Here is a 14,831-nt window from a genome sequence, read left to right as displayed (position 1 = left end):
GCCCACATGCAGCAATGACGACCCAGGGCAACCAAAAATAAATTAATTAATTAAATTTAAAAAATCATTGCATGATTTAATTAAAAATATGATAGGGTTTTTGTTGTTCAGTCGCTCAGTCATGTCCGACTCTTTGTAATTCCATGGGCTACAGCACGCCAGGCTTCCCTGTCTTTCACCATCTTCCAGAGCTTGTTCAAATTCATGTTCATTGAGTCAGTGATGCCATCCAACCAACTCATCCTCTGTTGTCCCCTTTCCCTCCTGCCTTCAATCTTTCCCAGCATCAGGGTCTTTTCTAATGAGTTGGCCCTTTGCATCAGGTGGTCAAAGTATTGGAGCTTCAACTTCAACATCAGTCCCCCCAATGAATATTCAGGGTTGACTTCCTTTAGGATTGACTGGTTGGATCTCCTTGCAGTCCAAAGGACTCTCAAGAGTCTTCTCCAACACCACAGTTCAAAAGCATTGAAGTTGTTTAGCTTTCTTTATGGTCCAACTCTCACATCCATACATGACTACTGGAAAAACCAGAGCTTTGACTAGACAGACCTTTGTCGGCAAAGTAATGTCTCTGCTTTTTAATATGCTGTCTGGGTTTGTCATAGCTTTTCTTCCAAGGAGCAAGCATCTTTTAATTTCATAGCTGCAGTCACCATCTACAGTGATTCTGGAGCCCAAGAAAATAAAGTCTGTCACTGTTTCCATTGTTTCCCCACCTATTTGCCATGAAGTGATGGCAAATGATTGGGTATCCTGTATTTTATCGAGCAACTCTTCCTCCTAGGATAAGTCTTTCCAACCTAATCTGTCTAAATCACAATCTCTCATTCTTCTGCAGTTATTCCAATGTGGCATTCTGTTTTGTTTACTTCATGGCATTTATTACTAGTTGAAATTATTTTATGTACAAGTTTATCAGTTGCTTCCCCAAAACTGGAATGTAAGCGTCTTAAGAGCAGGGACCTTGAAAATTTGTTCACCACTGTATCTTCAAGACTTTGAAAGGCGTTTGAAACATAGTAAGGACTAAATAAATATTCACTGAAGTAAGGAATGAATAGATGGCATCTTAGCTGGGGCTGCTGTAGCAAAACATCATAGACTGAGTGACTTAAACCACAAACATTCATTTCTCACAATTCTGGCAGCTGGGAAGTCTAAGGTCAGAGTGCCCATATGGTTGCCTTTCTAGTGAGAACTCTCTTCCTGGCTTATAGACAGCTGTCTTTTCACTGTGTCCTCACATGCTGGGGAAAGGAGGAGGGCTCTTATTCTTATTATTTTTTTAAAAAATATTTATTTATTTGACTGCATGAAGTCTTACTTGAGGCATGCAGGATCTTCATTCTTTAGCGGCTGCATGCGAACTCTTAGATGTGGCATGCAAACCCTTAGTTGCGGCATGTGGGATCTAGTTCACTGACCAGGGATGGGACCTGGGGGCCCCTGCATTGGGAGTGTGGAGTCTTAGCCACTGGACCCCCATCTTTCTCTTCTTATAAGGGCACTAATTCCATCATGGGGGCGCCATCCTCGCGACCTCATCTAGACCTAATCTTCCCCTCCTCCTCCAAATACCATCACATTGGGGATTAGAATCTCAATGTCGTGAGTTTTAGGAGGAACACAGACATTTAGTCAATAGCAGATGGAAATGTCTCTGCACTCCTGAGGGGGAATGAGGGCAATAAGACCCAGCAGTTTCTGTTTTTACTAGTCAAGATAAAGTCTCTAGATGTCTGTGCTGTGACCAAGAAGCCTCCCTTTTTTGGGGGGCACCTCAAGTTGTCAGGAAGTGTCCCTCGCTCTGCCTTTACTGGAGGATTACCTGTGCAGAGGTGGTTAGGCAGGAAGACAGTGGATCCTGGGCTGTGGGGTAGCTCATTCTGTAAAAACAAACAACTTGGTATAAAGCGAGGTTCTCTCATTGTGGGATGGATGATTGAGTCCTTATTTCTCTGAGTCTGAAACAAACAAACCCCAAACTATTCTTTCTAGAGGAAAACCAGGCCATGTCCTAGACAAGAGCGGGAAATACCTCCTCCCTTGAGACTCACTTTTGTTACCCCCAGGGCAAGTATGAGCTTAAACACAACTTGACTAGAATGTCCCTACCTCTGCCATGGTATCTGGGGAAAGTCTCTCAGAGCTGGTCAGAAGCAACCTGACACCCAGTGAAGACCCAAAGGTGTCCCCATCTGCCTCACCCTGTCCCTTTGGTCCCTCAAACAGAGATGCAAGAGCCCACTTCTGGAGACGAGAGTAGGATAATGTGTTTCTGATGCCTCAATTTGCTTCAAACCAGAATAAACACGAATGGCAAAAATCAGCCCATGAGCTCATTCAGGCTTTGATCAGAGACATAATTTCATTATGAAATTTTGAATCAGGCTGTTGTGATGTCTTGCCAAGGAGTTTCATTTTCCCAGATGATATGGTGGGTTGTTTCTCTCCTGTTCTCATACTCTACTTGCGTTTAACATATGAACTTTCCATCTATTTTTATCATGTGACCCATCAATTCTTTTGCAGCAGTATTTGCTGATCCTGACAACCAACTTCAGTTCTACCAGCGGATAAGAAGCCTCATCAAGGAAGGTCAGGCTAAAGGTATGGGTTTGGTGTGCCTGCCCTGCTCACTGCATGTGTAATACATTTTTCACATACATCCTTCCTGATGTCATGGTGACCAGAAGAGGCAAAGCATACCTCCATGTCTATACTTTCTCAGCTTTAAAACTGACATGTTAATTTAACTGCCCAGCAAGACTGCAGTGCAATCATACGAATTATAATACATGAAAGCATTGTATACCCAGCACGTGCCATGTAGATGGAGGCTTTCTCTTTCCCTCTGGACCCAGGGTTAGCTCCTCACTCCCTGGAGTCTTGCTCCCAGTAAGCACAGGTTTATGTGATTGGGAAGATCCCAACAGGAATAGAGTAGGAAGGTGGTTCAAAATCAAGCTTTGTGCCAAGTGCTGACAGGAAAAAATGGACTGGTGTTTTCATGGGAAGCAGAGAATCTTTTTTTGGTTGTTGTTGTCATTTAATTTTTTTATTGGAGTACAATTGCTTTACAATTTTGTGTTAGTTTCTGCTGTACAACAATGTAGATCAGCATACGTATACAAATCCCCTTCCCTCTTGAGCCTTCCCCTCATATACCACCCTCTCGGTCATCAAAGAGCACCCATCTGAGCTCCCTGTGCTATATATATCAGGGAAGCAAAGAATTTCGACCTCACTTCCTCCTTCATTCTGTAAAAACTTTTTCACTGGGATCTAATGGACAAGTAGCAGCAGTTTTTCATGAGCTGTTTTTTTCAAAGCGTGATCTGAGGACCACCAGCATCAGAAACACTTGGGGGAGTTGATGAAAAATGCAGACTTTAAAAAAAATGTATTTATTTATTTACTTATCTATTTGGCTGTGCTGTGTCTTGGTTGTGGCATGAGGGATCGTTAGTTGAGGCAAGCAAACGCTTAGTTGTGACATGTTGGATTTAGTTTCCTGATCAGGGATCGAACCTAGGCCCCGCTGCACTGGGAGCAAAGAGTTTTGGCCACTGGACCACCAGGGCAGCTCCCTGACTCTTTTTTTTTAATTGAAGTACAGTTGATTTGCAATGTTGTGTTAGTTTTTGCTCTACAGCAAACTGATTTGGTCACACACACACACACACACACACACACACACACATGTTCTTTTTAAATATTCTTTTCCATTATAGTTTATCATGTGTTCATATGCCAGTTGCTCAGGCATGTCTGACTCTTTGGGACCCCACGGACTACAGCCCACCAGGCTCCTCTGTCCATGGGGTTATCCAGGCAAGAATGCTGGAGGGGTTGCCATTTCCTCCTCCAGGGGATCCTCCTGACCCTGGGATTGAACCTGAGTCTCCTGCATTGGCATGCAGGTTCTCTATCACTGAGCCACCTGGAAGCCCATTATGGCTTTGATGGGTATTAAATATAGTTCCCTGTGCTAGACAGTTGGACCTTGTTGTTTATCCATTCTACATGTAGTAGTCTGCATCTGCTAACCCAAACTCCCACTCCCCCCGCAACTCCTTAGTAACAACACATCTGTTCTCTATGTCTGTGAGTCCGTTTCTGTTTCATATGTAAGTTCATTTGTGTCATATTTCAGATTCCACATATAAGTGATATCACATGGTATTTGTCTTTTTCTTTCTGATTTACTTCACTTAGTATGATCATCTCTAGGCCCCTCCATGTTGCTGCAAATGCCATTATTTCATTCTTTTTAAGGCTCAGTAATATTCCATTGTGCGTGTGTGTATATATATATACACACACATATATATATGTATATACACCACAGTTCTTTTATCATGTCTTGGCTATTGTGAATAGTGGTGCTATGAGCATAGAAGTACAAATATCTTTCTGAATGATAGTTTTCTCCAGATAGAAGCCCAGGAGTGGAATTGCTGAATCATATGGCAACTCTAAAATATGCAGACTCTTGAGTTTCACCCAAGAGCTACTGAAACCAGACCCTCAGTAGGTGGAGTTCAGAGAACATGTACCTTAAAAAACTTCTGTAATGATCCCTGTGTACATAAAAGTTTGAGATCTGAAAAGCAAAGTCTTTCCCCAAAGTCCCCCTGGGGTTTTCCGATGCACTGACCGGAACTGGTAAGACCAGTCCAAGTAAGACCTAGTTCCCTTCCCACCTATCTTAAATCCTCTCTTTTTTCTCAGCAGAGTAGGGTGAGAAAGGCTGCAGCAATGTCTCCTGCGCTCTGAAAATATATGTCTTGGCTCTGCCCCAGATGCCTTGATATTTATGCTGCAGCCAGAGGGTCGGTATCCTTTGGCAAGGCTCCATTTTAAGGCCATTAGCTCTTAATTAGTGCCAGCTTGTTGGTGTAGGCTTCCCAGATGAACTGAGAGCAGAGGCTTCTCTGTTCAGCCTCCTGTGTCTCTCTGGCGAGTCCTGATGAAGTGACTCCTGCCTCATGGGGCCAAGAGTTGGGCTCCTGGAGTGGCTGCTTCTCAGTGTGAAAGAGTTACCAGCCCCCCACCCCACGCAGAGGCTCTGGGACTCCGGAAGAACAGAGACGCACTCTAAATAAATTTTTAGGGTTTTGTTACATTTGCTGAAAACAAAAAGACAGAGTCCTTCTTCAGACACCCTCAACAGTTTACAAGGGAATATAAGAAAAATAAGGTGTGTTCAACTGGAGCTTAATGGACCAAACAACCCCCCAGCCCCATTTTCAGTCTAGAGTTCCAGGGAGGTTTTAGACAAGCATATAGCCAGCTGATGGGCTGGGTGGCTATGGAAAAGTATTAAAAGCTGAGAGATTCACCCCTGGGAACCCCAAGAAAATTCTCTTCATGGATGATGTATCTGGTCACCACTTCTAAGTGGGAAAAACAGAGTCTATATTGTTCTTGGCATTCATCTCATTACTGGGTAAGGAGCTCTTCAAAAAGATCCCTAGATTAAACTTTGGAAAAATAACTAGCAGCATTTTGCTCCCTCCTATCAGTCAGTCCCTGTGGTCCTCAGCATATTCCACTGAAGAAAATCCGAGAAGTAATTTTTTGAGATGCTATTAATGGCCTCTAATTTTCAGCCTGGTTTAGATAACTCAAGATTGCTGACTGCATCCTGAGAAGTGGACCCAGAACACACACTGATGTGGGAATCTGAAGGATAATTCCAAATCGTAGATAATTGTTTAAACTCCAAGGAGACTGGAGGGCCCATATTAAGTCATCTCCCCAGGATCAGTGTGTTTCCTATTACACTTGATATCTATCTGTCCAATGATCCTTTTGATTTTTAAGTTGTTAGACTAAATCTTTGTGTAATTCTTTCCCCATTCTTCTCCTGCCCACCTCCCCCCTTTTCCTTAGAAAAACACGTTTTTAAAATGTTAACCAGGTACCTTAGATTGCTTCCAGAAGAATGTCCCGTGGAAGCATCTGAACTCTACTCCTGAAGCCGATGTGTCAGGGGAACCTCTGTCTGTCAGGTCAGCCTTGCCCTGGGGGAAGCTTCTGCTCAGCAAGACACTGAGGTTTTCCTTGGCCTACTGCATCTCTCTTGCTCCTTTGTCTGGTCTAGACGGGGAACAAAATCTGACTTCCAAAGAAGAGACACAGACTGAGGTATGGAAGAAAGTTAGGACAAATACTTTCTCAAGCAGCGAAGGAAGAAGTGGTCAAAACCTTGATTTATGTAATTTTTTAGAAACTTGATTAGAAAAAGATCTGCCAACTTCCTCATCTCAGGAAAAATCAATCCTTCCAACTCACTGTATCAAGGCTGGAGGAATCTTCTAGATGCTTTCTATGTCTATTAGAGAGAATTTAGAACTGTCAGTTTCACTTCCAACCAGGGATGGACAAATCTCTCAGATGCTTGGCCACTGTGCCCAACACTTGGGGACTCAGATTTCTACTGTGCTCCGCTCTCCCTCACCTCACCAGTGCACTAGGCATAAACCAAGTAGCTTATTTCTGAGGGCAGGGATCTCCTGTCAAATCCGCCAGGTGCCTGTTTTCACAGAGCTCATAACCTACAAATGGTCTTCACATTTTGCAGTGATCGAAAAAAATAAAAAATAACAATAATATGTTGTGACACGTGAAGCTGTTAAGACATGTCAATTTCAGAGTTCATTAATAAGGTTTTATTGGAACACAGCCACCCCGTTTGTTTAAAAATGGTCTGGGGACTTTCCTGGTGGTCTAGCGATTGTGATTCTATGCTTCCACTGCAGGGGCTGCAGGTTTGATCCCTGGTTGGGGAACTTGGGTGCTACACGTATGGCAAATAAATAAATAAATAAATAATTTTTTTTTTAAATGGTCTACAACTGCTTTTGCACTACATTAGCAGAGATGAAGAGCCGTTCTGCAAAGCCTAAAATACTTACCCTCTGGGTCTTTACAGAAAAAGCTTGCCCACGACTCTGTCCTGGTCTCTGGTGTGTGTTCTGTGCATTGAACAAACATGCGACTGACTAGAGCTGACTGTGAGTTTCCACTACCCTCCCAGAGTGAAAGTTGCCTGTCTCAACATGGAGATAGTTATTTTTTTCTGCCCTGGGAATCCAAACGATGGGGTTCCCTACACATCTGAGTGTAGCTGATGCTTCAGTGGGCCAGCAGGGGGCTCTCTGCAGAGGTTTACATTTCAAGGGGAGGAGGCAGAGGGAGCCTGCATGGAGGTGAAACCGGAGTCTGGGAAGAGCAATGCTGATCTGTCTTTGTCAGTCTAAAGGAGAAGCAGCTTCAGGCACAAATCCGAAGAGCCCCTTTGTCCAGAGTCTTTATGAGACTTGTTTCAGCGATCTTCAGGCAAACACCACACAAGTAGAGAAGAGAGAATCTCTGCTTTGTCCAGGGAGATTTAGGTACTTTGGGGTCTTCAAGGTCTGCAGCTAGGGTGGGCAGTTTCAGGAGCATTCCGAGGCAGCCCCCCTGGGGCCCAAGGCTGGTGCACATGCTGGCAGTCATGCAGGTTAAGGCTGCCCTGAGCAGCCTCACAGCAGTGACTGATGAGGGTATGGCCAGAGAGGCAGGGCCTAGTGGATGCCTGTAAGAACCCTGTGGTGTTGCTTGTGAGCACATAGGATCTGTGCCCTGGATCTCCCTCCTCGATAAACAAGTGAAACTTGAACAGGCTGGGTGGGGGAAAGTGCAAATGTGAGTGCAAAAATGCAAAATGTGAGTTTTCACACAGCTCAGCAGCAGTGCAGGCAAACTCCTTGAGTTCAAGTCTTGGCTCCATTATTAGCCGTGTGCCCCTGCTCACTCCTCTTGACCTCTTCATGCTCAGGTGTCTCGTCTATAAAATGGGCATAATAAAGGTACCCAAGTCACAGGGCTGTGCTGAGGATGAAGTAAGGCAATGCAAGCAAAGGACTTAAGATAGTCTAAGTACTATATAAATGTTAGCCATTGTTATCTTGAGTATGTCTCCAACTGTACCCATAGCTTTGTGAGACTTGGGAAATGCAAGAACGAATCCCACAATCTCTGCTCTCAGGAGCTGACATTGGGCTGGGGACACGTGGATGTGATAAAGGTTTATAGACAGTCCATAGGAAACACAGAGGGCGGGGAGCGCCTTCACAGGCAGATTAAATCTAAAGATGACATATGAATAGATCCACAGAGGACAGCGTAGGGATCACATTTTAGGGGGAGGGAACAGCAAGGACAAAGGCACTTACATTTTCAAAAATTTGAACTAGGTACCACTGAATAGTTCTGGGTAGAAGAGAAGATGGGATGGGGGAGGGGAGTGAAGGGAGGTGACTCTGGAGAACTGAGTTGTCACACCAGTGGTGGCCAATGACAAAGAGATCAAGGTCTGGTTGTTTTGGTCCAGTGCCCTAAAGGACTTTGATGCTGGTCTTATTTTTCCTCCCAGAAGGAAAAAGGAGAAAACCCTATTGATAACTACCATCTCCAGGAATATCATGAGACTAAAGACATTCAAATGAGACCTTTTCATTCATTCACTTTTTTTTTTCATTCATTCAACAAACATCTAGCATGCAATAACAAAAGACGTATACAATTGGTGGAAAATACAGGGGACATATGGACTGAGCAAGGGCTGGGTGTGAAGAATGTGGGGCAGCACATGGAAGGGAAAGAAAGACAGAGGGTAGGGGTGGGAGGGGGCTGGAAGAGCTGTGGGGAGAGCAGAAATGTCACAGTTGGTCATTATGGAGAGGAATCAGAAGGACCAAAAGAGGGAAGAAGGTTTTTTCAAAAACGAGAGAAATAGGGAGGGGGAAACCATGGGAATGCAAAGAGAATGTGTTTGTAAGAAACTCAGATGCAATGTCTGTGGACATTTTGTTGGTTTGGTGGCAAGAAAAGAATTGTAAATATGCATGGTCGGCAAATACCTCATACAACAAAATACCTTGTGAGAATGGATGTGAGGCAGGAGAGAAATCAAACACAGTCTTCAGCGGTGGTTCTGCCCTTGGGAGACAGGCCAAGTATACATTCAAGGCAGTTGCTGTCAGTCTCCCAGCCCTGGGGCAGATGCGAAGTCTGAACCAGATGGGTTTTCTGTGAATCTCAACTGGCACACGCAGCTGATGGGTCTTCGTGAGGCTTTTTGCTTTGCTCCCCTCCTTCTTTGTGGAGCTCGGCCCTTGGAAGGTGGCCTGAGAGGCCAGGATTCCACGTGGTGGCCAAAGACAGGTAGTTCCAGCTTCAGGCCAGTCCCAGAGTAAGGCTCACTTTGGACTTTACCCTGCCTTTGACTCCCCAGCCCTATGGCGCATCAGATCAAGTGAGTAGAGAGCAGGCCAGTGCCTTACAGGATGTGGTTTCCTCATGCCCCAGGCGGTGAAGAGCACAGAGGGACACTGGCCCAAACCAGAAACCTTTATCCAAACATAAAGCCCTCCAAGATGACTCTAATGATAGAGATATTCAGGTGAAAATGCTGAGTTCCGCAATCATGAGCCTGCTCTTCACTGGGCCTGGGTCCTCCCCCTTTGAATCTTCCAAGATGAGACAGTGGGTTCAATGGCCTACATGGCCATCTGCACATGCCCTCCTGGCAGTCCTGGGGCCAGCAGAGCCAGAGCTCTTGAGGCCACCATCTCAACTGCCCCAGCCTCTTTCAAAGTCAGTGTCTTACTTCAGCTCCCTTGAGAGGACTCTTCTCATGATCCCTGAGATTGTGACACCCTCATTGTCACCACCATTGCCAAGGGAGCCATCCAGGGCTGGCCTGGGAAAGCACTTTTCTTTGTTTCTCGAGCTGCCAGCTTGTTTGACAGGCTTGGATCTGGTCTGGCTGTTCCAGCATCACTTAACCCCCTCCACTGCCCCCGAATCCCTGTTCCCCCTCCTCCCATTCCCCTGCCCTGAAGGCTGCCGGCTTATTCCTTTTGGAGATGAACTCATTGTTGACTTTAACTCACTTCGATGTTTCCCAGGGAAGCATGCTGGCGAGAGGCCCACCCCAGCTCCTAGAAGAAGACAGCAGGGCCAGCGCCAAGACGGGGTGCCAGGGGCCTTGGAACTGCCAAAATGCCTCCCATTTTTATGGACAGGCCTGGATCGACCTGAAGACATTCCAAGTATTTGATCAGAAGCCCATGGTACATATTGGGTTGCGGAGGGAGCCCTCAGAAGCCAGCCCTTTCAGGAGCTGAAACTCAGCCAGAGGAAGGAGCCGGCCTTCTCCGTGGGCCAGGCTGGTGCTCCGCAGACGGGAAAAGTGCCTCCCAATAACAATAATCAATAACCAAAGGCTGGCAGCTGCCGTGGCCTAGCTTGAGGGGCCCTTGGGGGCTTGGCTCTGCCCTCTTCCCTGCACAGGACTGAGTCCAGCCAGGAATCCATCTCACCCACCACCCTGCACCAAGCTCCGGGAGAGCGAACAGGCGAGGGAGGAACCATATTTCACATACTTTCTCTTTCAAAATGTAGCCCTGTTTCGCAATTTCCTACTTAAGTTCTGGAAGGCTCTAGGGTAGGACCCAAGCCACCTTCTCCAGCCACTGGCCGGGTCTTTCCTCCTCCTCCTCACCACCGATGTTGTAGGCCAGAGGTAGGAGAGAAAGGTGTGGATCCAAGTTGAGCAACTCTTCCACCCTCCCCCCATTAGGGCTGCTGATCCATGGTCTATTTGATGCTGAAGCCAAGCGAGGCTTCAGACAAAACCTGTTTATTCCTCACCCTGTGTCGGCTCCTTCCCTAGGGAGAGCCAGGAAGGATGCCACACCAAAGCAGGTGCACCCAGCTCAGGTATGCTGGTCTCAGCAGCCCCTGGGGCACCTAATCTCCAGATCTTCCCTACTCCCCTGTAAGGAGGCTTTTGTTCCGGCTCACTTTTACTAGGCGGGCAGCACTCCAGCCCCTTTGCAATAAACCCATCTAATCCTTCAAAATGGAATCTGTTCTCTCTGGTGGTTTTTCTCCTTTCTTACCGCCCTTCACCAGGCTTTCCACCTGTTGTCTGTGTCAGTGTACTCTGGATCACAGCTGGAGGAGTCAGGAGCAAAAAAAGCCCGCACCTGGATTCCTGGCCCTGTGTCAGGGACTTGAATCGGGGCCCAGGAAGCTGACCTTTTCCCTAAATTCCCTCTGTCCTTCTAAACCAAACCAAACACACGAGGGAAGGGGGTGGGGGGAAACCTACTTAAAAAACAACAACAAATTCAGCAAACACAGTCCCATCACCCAAAATTTTGAAATGGAAAACACATGCTTTCCCTGGAGAATTGGTCTGAAACATACCAGGGCTGGCATTGGGCAAGGTGGACAGAAATGTGCTAGTCTGAGAGAATCTGTGACCCCGCAGAGGAAGAAGCTAACATTTTCCAAATGACACCATGGCCAGATAACAGCCGCATACACATCCCACGATGTTGTTGCCTAAACCTGGGAGTAGGGTTGGCAATCTTGACCTGACTCCTCTCTCCAGCAACCCCTCACTCTGAAAATCACCAAGTGTGACTTCTCATCCATCCTGATGGTCTCCAGCCTCAGGTGGGCTGCTTCCAAGGCTGTGAGCAGGTAACCACTCCCCACCTTGAAACCCATACCTATCTCCAGCTCAAAAACACATTGTTAGTCTTGAAAGGACAGAGTGAGACAGACCAGGGTAAGGATGCACTGGAATTGCATCTGGACACTCCAGACTATCAGTCTCAGAATTTGCTCCTATGGGTAATTCTATAGATGTGGCAGCTCAGAACCACCTGGAGCCCCTAATAAGTTCCCTCCTTTAACTGCCTAGAGCACCAGGAGTGGCTCGAGGAGAGATTAAGAGGAGCAGAATGCCTCAGCATTACCCAGGTGATGCAGGAGATATGGGAGATCCAGCTCCTTCTTTGAGTCTATGATTCTGGGTTTCAGTTTTGATGTTTTAGAGGAAAACTGAAGGCAGTGCTTCTGAAGTGTTTAACATGCATGTGAATTACCGGGGGGATCTGTTTCAAGCCGGATTCCAATTTCTAGGTCCGGGAGGGGCTGGAGAGTCTGCATTTTTAGCAAGCTCCCAGATGAGGCTGACGTTGCTGATACACGGCCACCCTTTGAGTAGCAAGGACCTAGATTCTAGGAGATGAGGACAAATCAGTGCCAGAGATGTCCAAGATGAGCCTGATGCCCAGAGAGAAAAGCAGAAAAACAATGGTACACACATGTAGAACTAGAAGCTGGGAACAGAGAAAGACACAGTGACAAAAAGCAGGACAGAGAAAGGACAGAGTCAGAGAAACAGGGAAACGCAAAAGCAGAGAAATCAAATGAGAGGTGGGTGAGACTGACAGAGTTGGGGCAGAGAGAAAAGGCAAAGTAACGGGATTGGGTAGAGGCTGGAGCCAGCCGTGGTCACCCAGACTCCTGACAAGCAGTGAAGGGGCTCAGAGATCTGAGTGGGCCAAGCCCCACAGTGTGTTAGGTGCACAGATCTGAGACCCCCACCTTCCAAACCTTCCAGCCTTCCCACACCGGTACTGCCATCTCTTTGCTCCTGTAGAACCATCCCCTGCTCAGAGCCTTCCACTACTGATTTCCCCCTTCTCTCTCCTATGTGTTCAACCTCTACCTTTGAACTGCACCCTTCTCAGCAGGTTTTACACATTGCCACGTCTTCCCCATCTAAAATAAACAAACAAAACAAACAACTCTTTCTTGACAACGTATCTCTTTCTAGTCCCTGTCTTATTTCTCTCTGTTTCTGAGCTAAACTTCCAGAATTTGTGCTGAATTCTGCCTTCATCACCCTCTCCAAAAAGCTCTGGTGGAGGCCACGGTTGGTGCATGTGTTGTAAGTCCAGGGGTCAGTTTCTAGGCCTCATTCATTTGTCTCTAGCAGCTTTTGGTCCTCTTGATCACTCCCCCTGCTTTGCTGGCTTTTAGGATATGCCACTCCCCTGGTTTCCCTTTGCCTGCTCCTTCTCAGACTCCTTGGCCTGCTGATCCTCCGTTATCTGAGCTTTATCCTCGGAGGGCTGCAGAGCTGGGTCCTGAGACTTCTCTTTACCCAGGGCGCCTCCCAACCCACAATCCCAAGTATCTTCTCTATAGCAGCCAGCATTCCAGCTCAGATGTCCCCTGTGTGCTAGGCCTGCATTTGTGGCAAGGCAATGTCTACCTTGACATTTCCTTTCTGGGAAAGATTGAACACGGAAGGAGAAGGGGACGACAGAAGATGAGATGGTTGGATGGCATCACCGACTCAATGGACATGAGTCTGAGTAAACTCAGGGAGTTGGTGATGGACAGGGAGGCCTGGCGTGCTGCAGTCCATGAGGTTGCAAAGAGCTGGACATGACTGAGCGACAGAACTGAACTGAGTGTCTACCAACCACCGTCACCAGGACATCTCATTGGTTTCACAAATTCAACTTGGTCAAAACCAAAGTTTTGTTCTTTCTCTTCCTGAACTGGTCTTCCTCGTGGATTCCCCATCTCAGAACACAGCATCACCCTCTGTCTGGATGTCTGAGCCAGAAATGGGGACTTAGTCCTTGACACCTCCCTCTCTTTTCTCCCCTTGTCCATGTCCAGTTTATCACCAAACTGCCAACTTTGTTCCCCAAATACCTCTGACTTTGTCCTCCTGTCTCCATTACCACTGTCACCTTCACCAACACTTGTCACCTGGATGACGACAGCCTCCCAAACAGCTTTTTGAAAACCTGTCTTCTATACCACAGCCAACATGCTCAGTCTTTCAAAATTTGCAAAACTTCACATCTAATCATGCTGGCTTGCTGCTTAAGTCTTCACCAGTTTCCTTTGGCTCTGAGAATAGAGTCCCTACTCTAGGTGGACCGTTCTGGAAACATCTCACCTCCCTTGCCCTCCAGGCCTCCCAGCTATATTGGTTTTCTTTCAGTTCATTGAACACCAAGCTCCTTTCTGCCACAGGACATTTGCATGTTCTGTGTCCTCAATATAGGACTATGCTGTCCGATATGGCTAGCAAGCACTTGAAACACGGCCAGCACAACTGAAGAATGTAATTGTTAATATAATTCCATTTCAATTAGTTAAATTAAAAAATTTTAAATGTATTCAATTCAGCTATCAGAAAATAGTAATCTACTCTTTAAACAACTTGGGTATGTAGTAGGTGAATCTACTTTTTAAAAATTTTTTATTTCAACTGTGTTGGGTCTTTGTTGCAGTGCTCAAGCTTCTCATTGGGGTGGCTTCTCTTGTCGTGGAGCACAGGCTCTAGGGTATGAGGGCTTCAGGAGTTGCAGTGCATGGGTTCAGTTGCCCCATGGCATGTGGGATCTTCCCGGAACAGGATTGAAACCATATCCCCTGCATTGGCAGGCAGATTCTCAACCGCTGGACCACTAGGGAAGTCCTGAATCTACTCTTTAATTTTAATTTTTATTCAATCTAAATACATATCATGTATTTCTGGTGAAAATTTAGTGTCTGAATTGATATGCTGTAAAGGGTAAATATATACACAGAATGTTGAAGACAGTTTAAAAAAAGAACGTAAAAGAGCTCACTAATAATTTTTTATATTGATTACATGTTAAAAAGACAACAGCTTGCATACATTTGGTTAAATATAAGATAAAATGAACTGCACCTGTTTCTTTTTACTCTTTAAATGTGGCTACTAGAAAAGTATTAAATTAGATAAGTGGCTCACATTGTATTTCTATTAGACAGCACTGGTCTAAACCCCATTCCTTGTCTTTGTGTTAACTCCTCTTCATCCTTCAGAGCTTAGCTCAAATGTTACCTCTTCTGAAAAACTTCCCTGAGATAGCTTTTATTTTTATTTATTTTTATTTACTTTCATAGCTATGTGTGTGTTT

Source organism: Muntiacus reevesi, chromosome 1 (assembly GCF_963930625.1).
Source record: "Muntiacus reevesi chromosome 1, mMunRee1.1, whole genome shotgun sequence".
Classification (NCBI taxonomy): domain Eukaryota; kingdom Metazoa; phylum Chordata; class Mammalia; order Artiodactyla; family Cervidae; genus Muntiacus; species Muntiacus reevesi.
The sequence above is the reverse complement of the archived record's forward strand: the minus strand, read 5'-3'. Positions refer to the sequence as shown.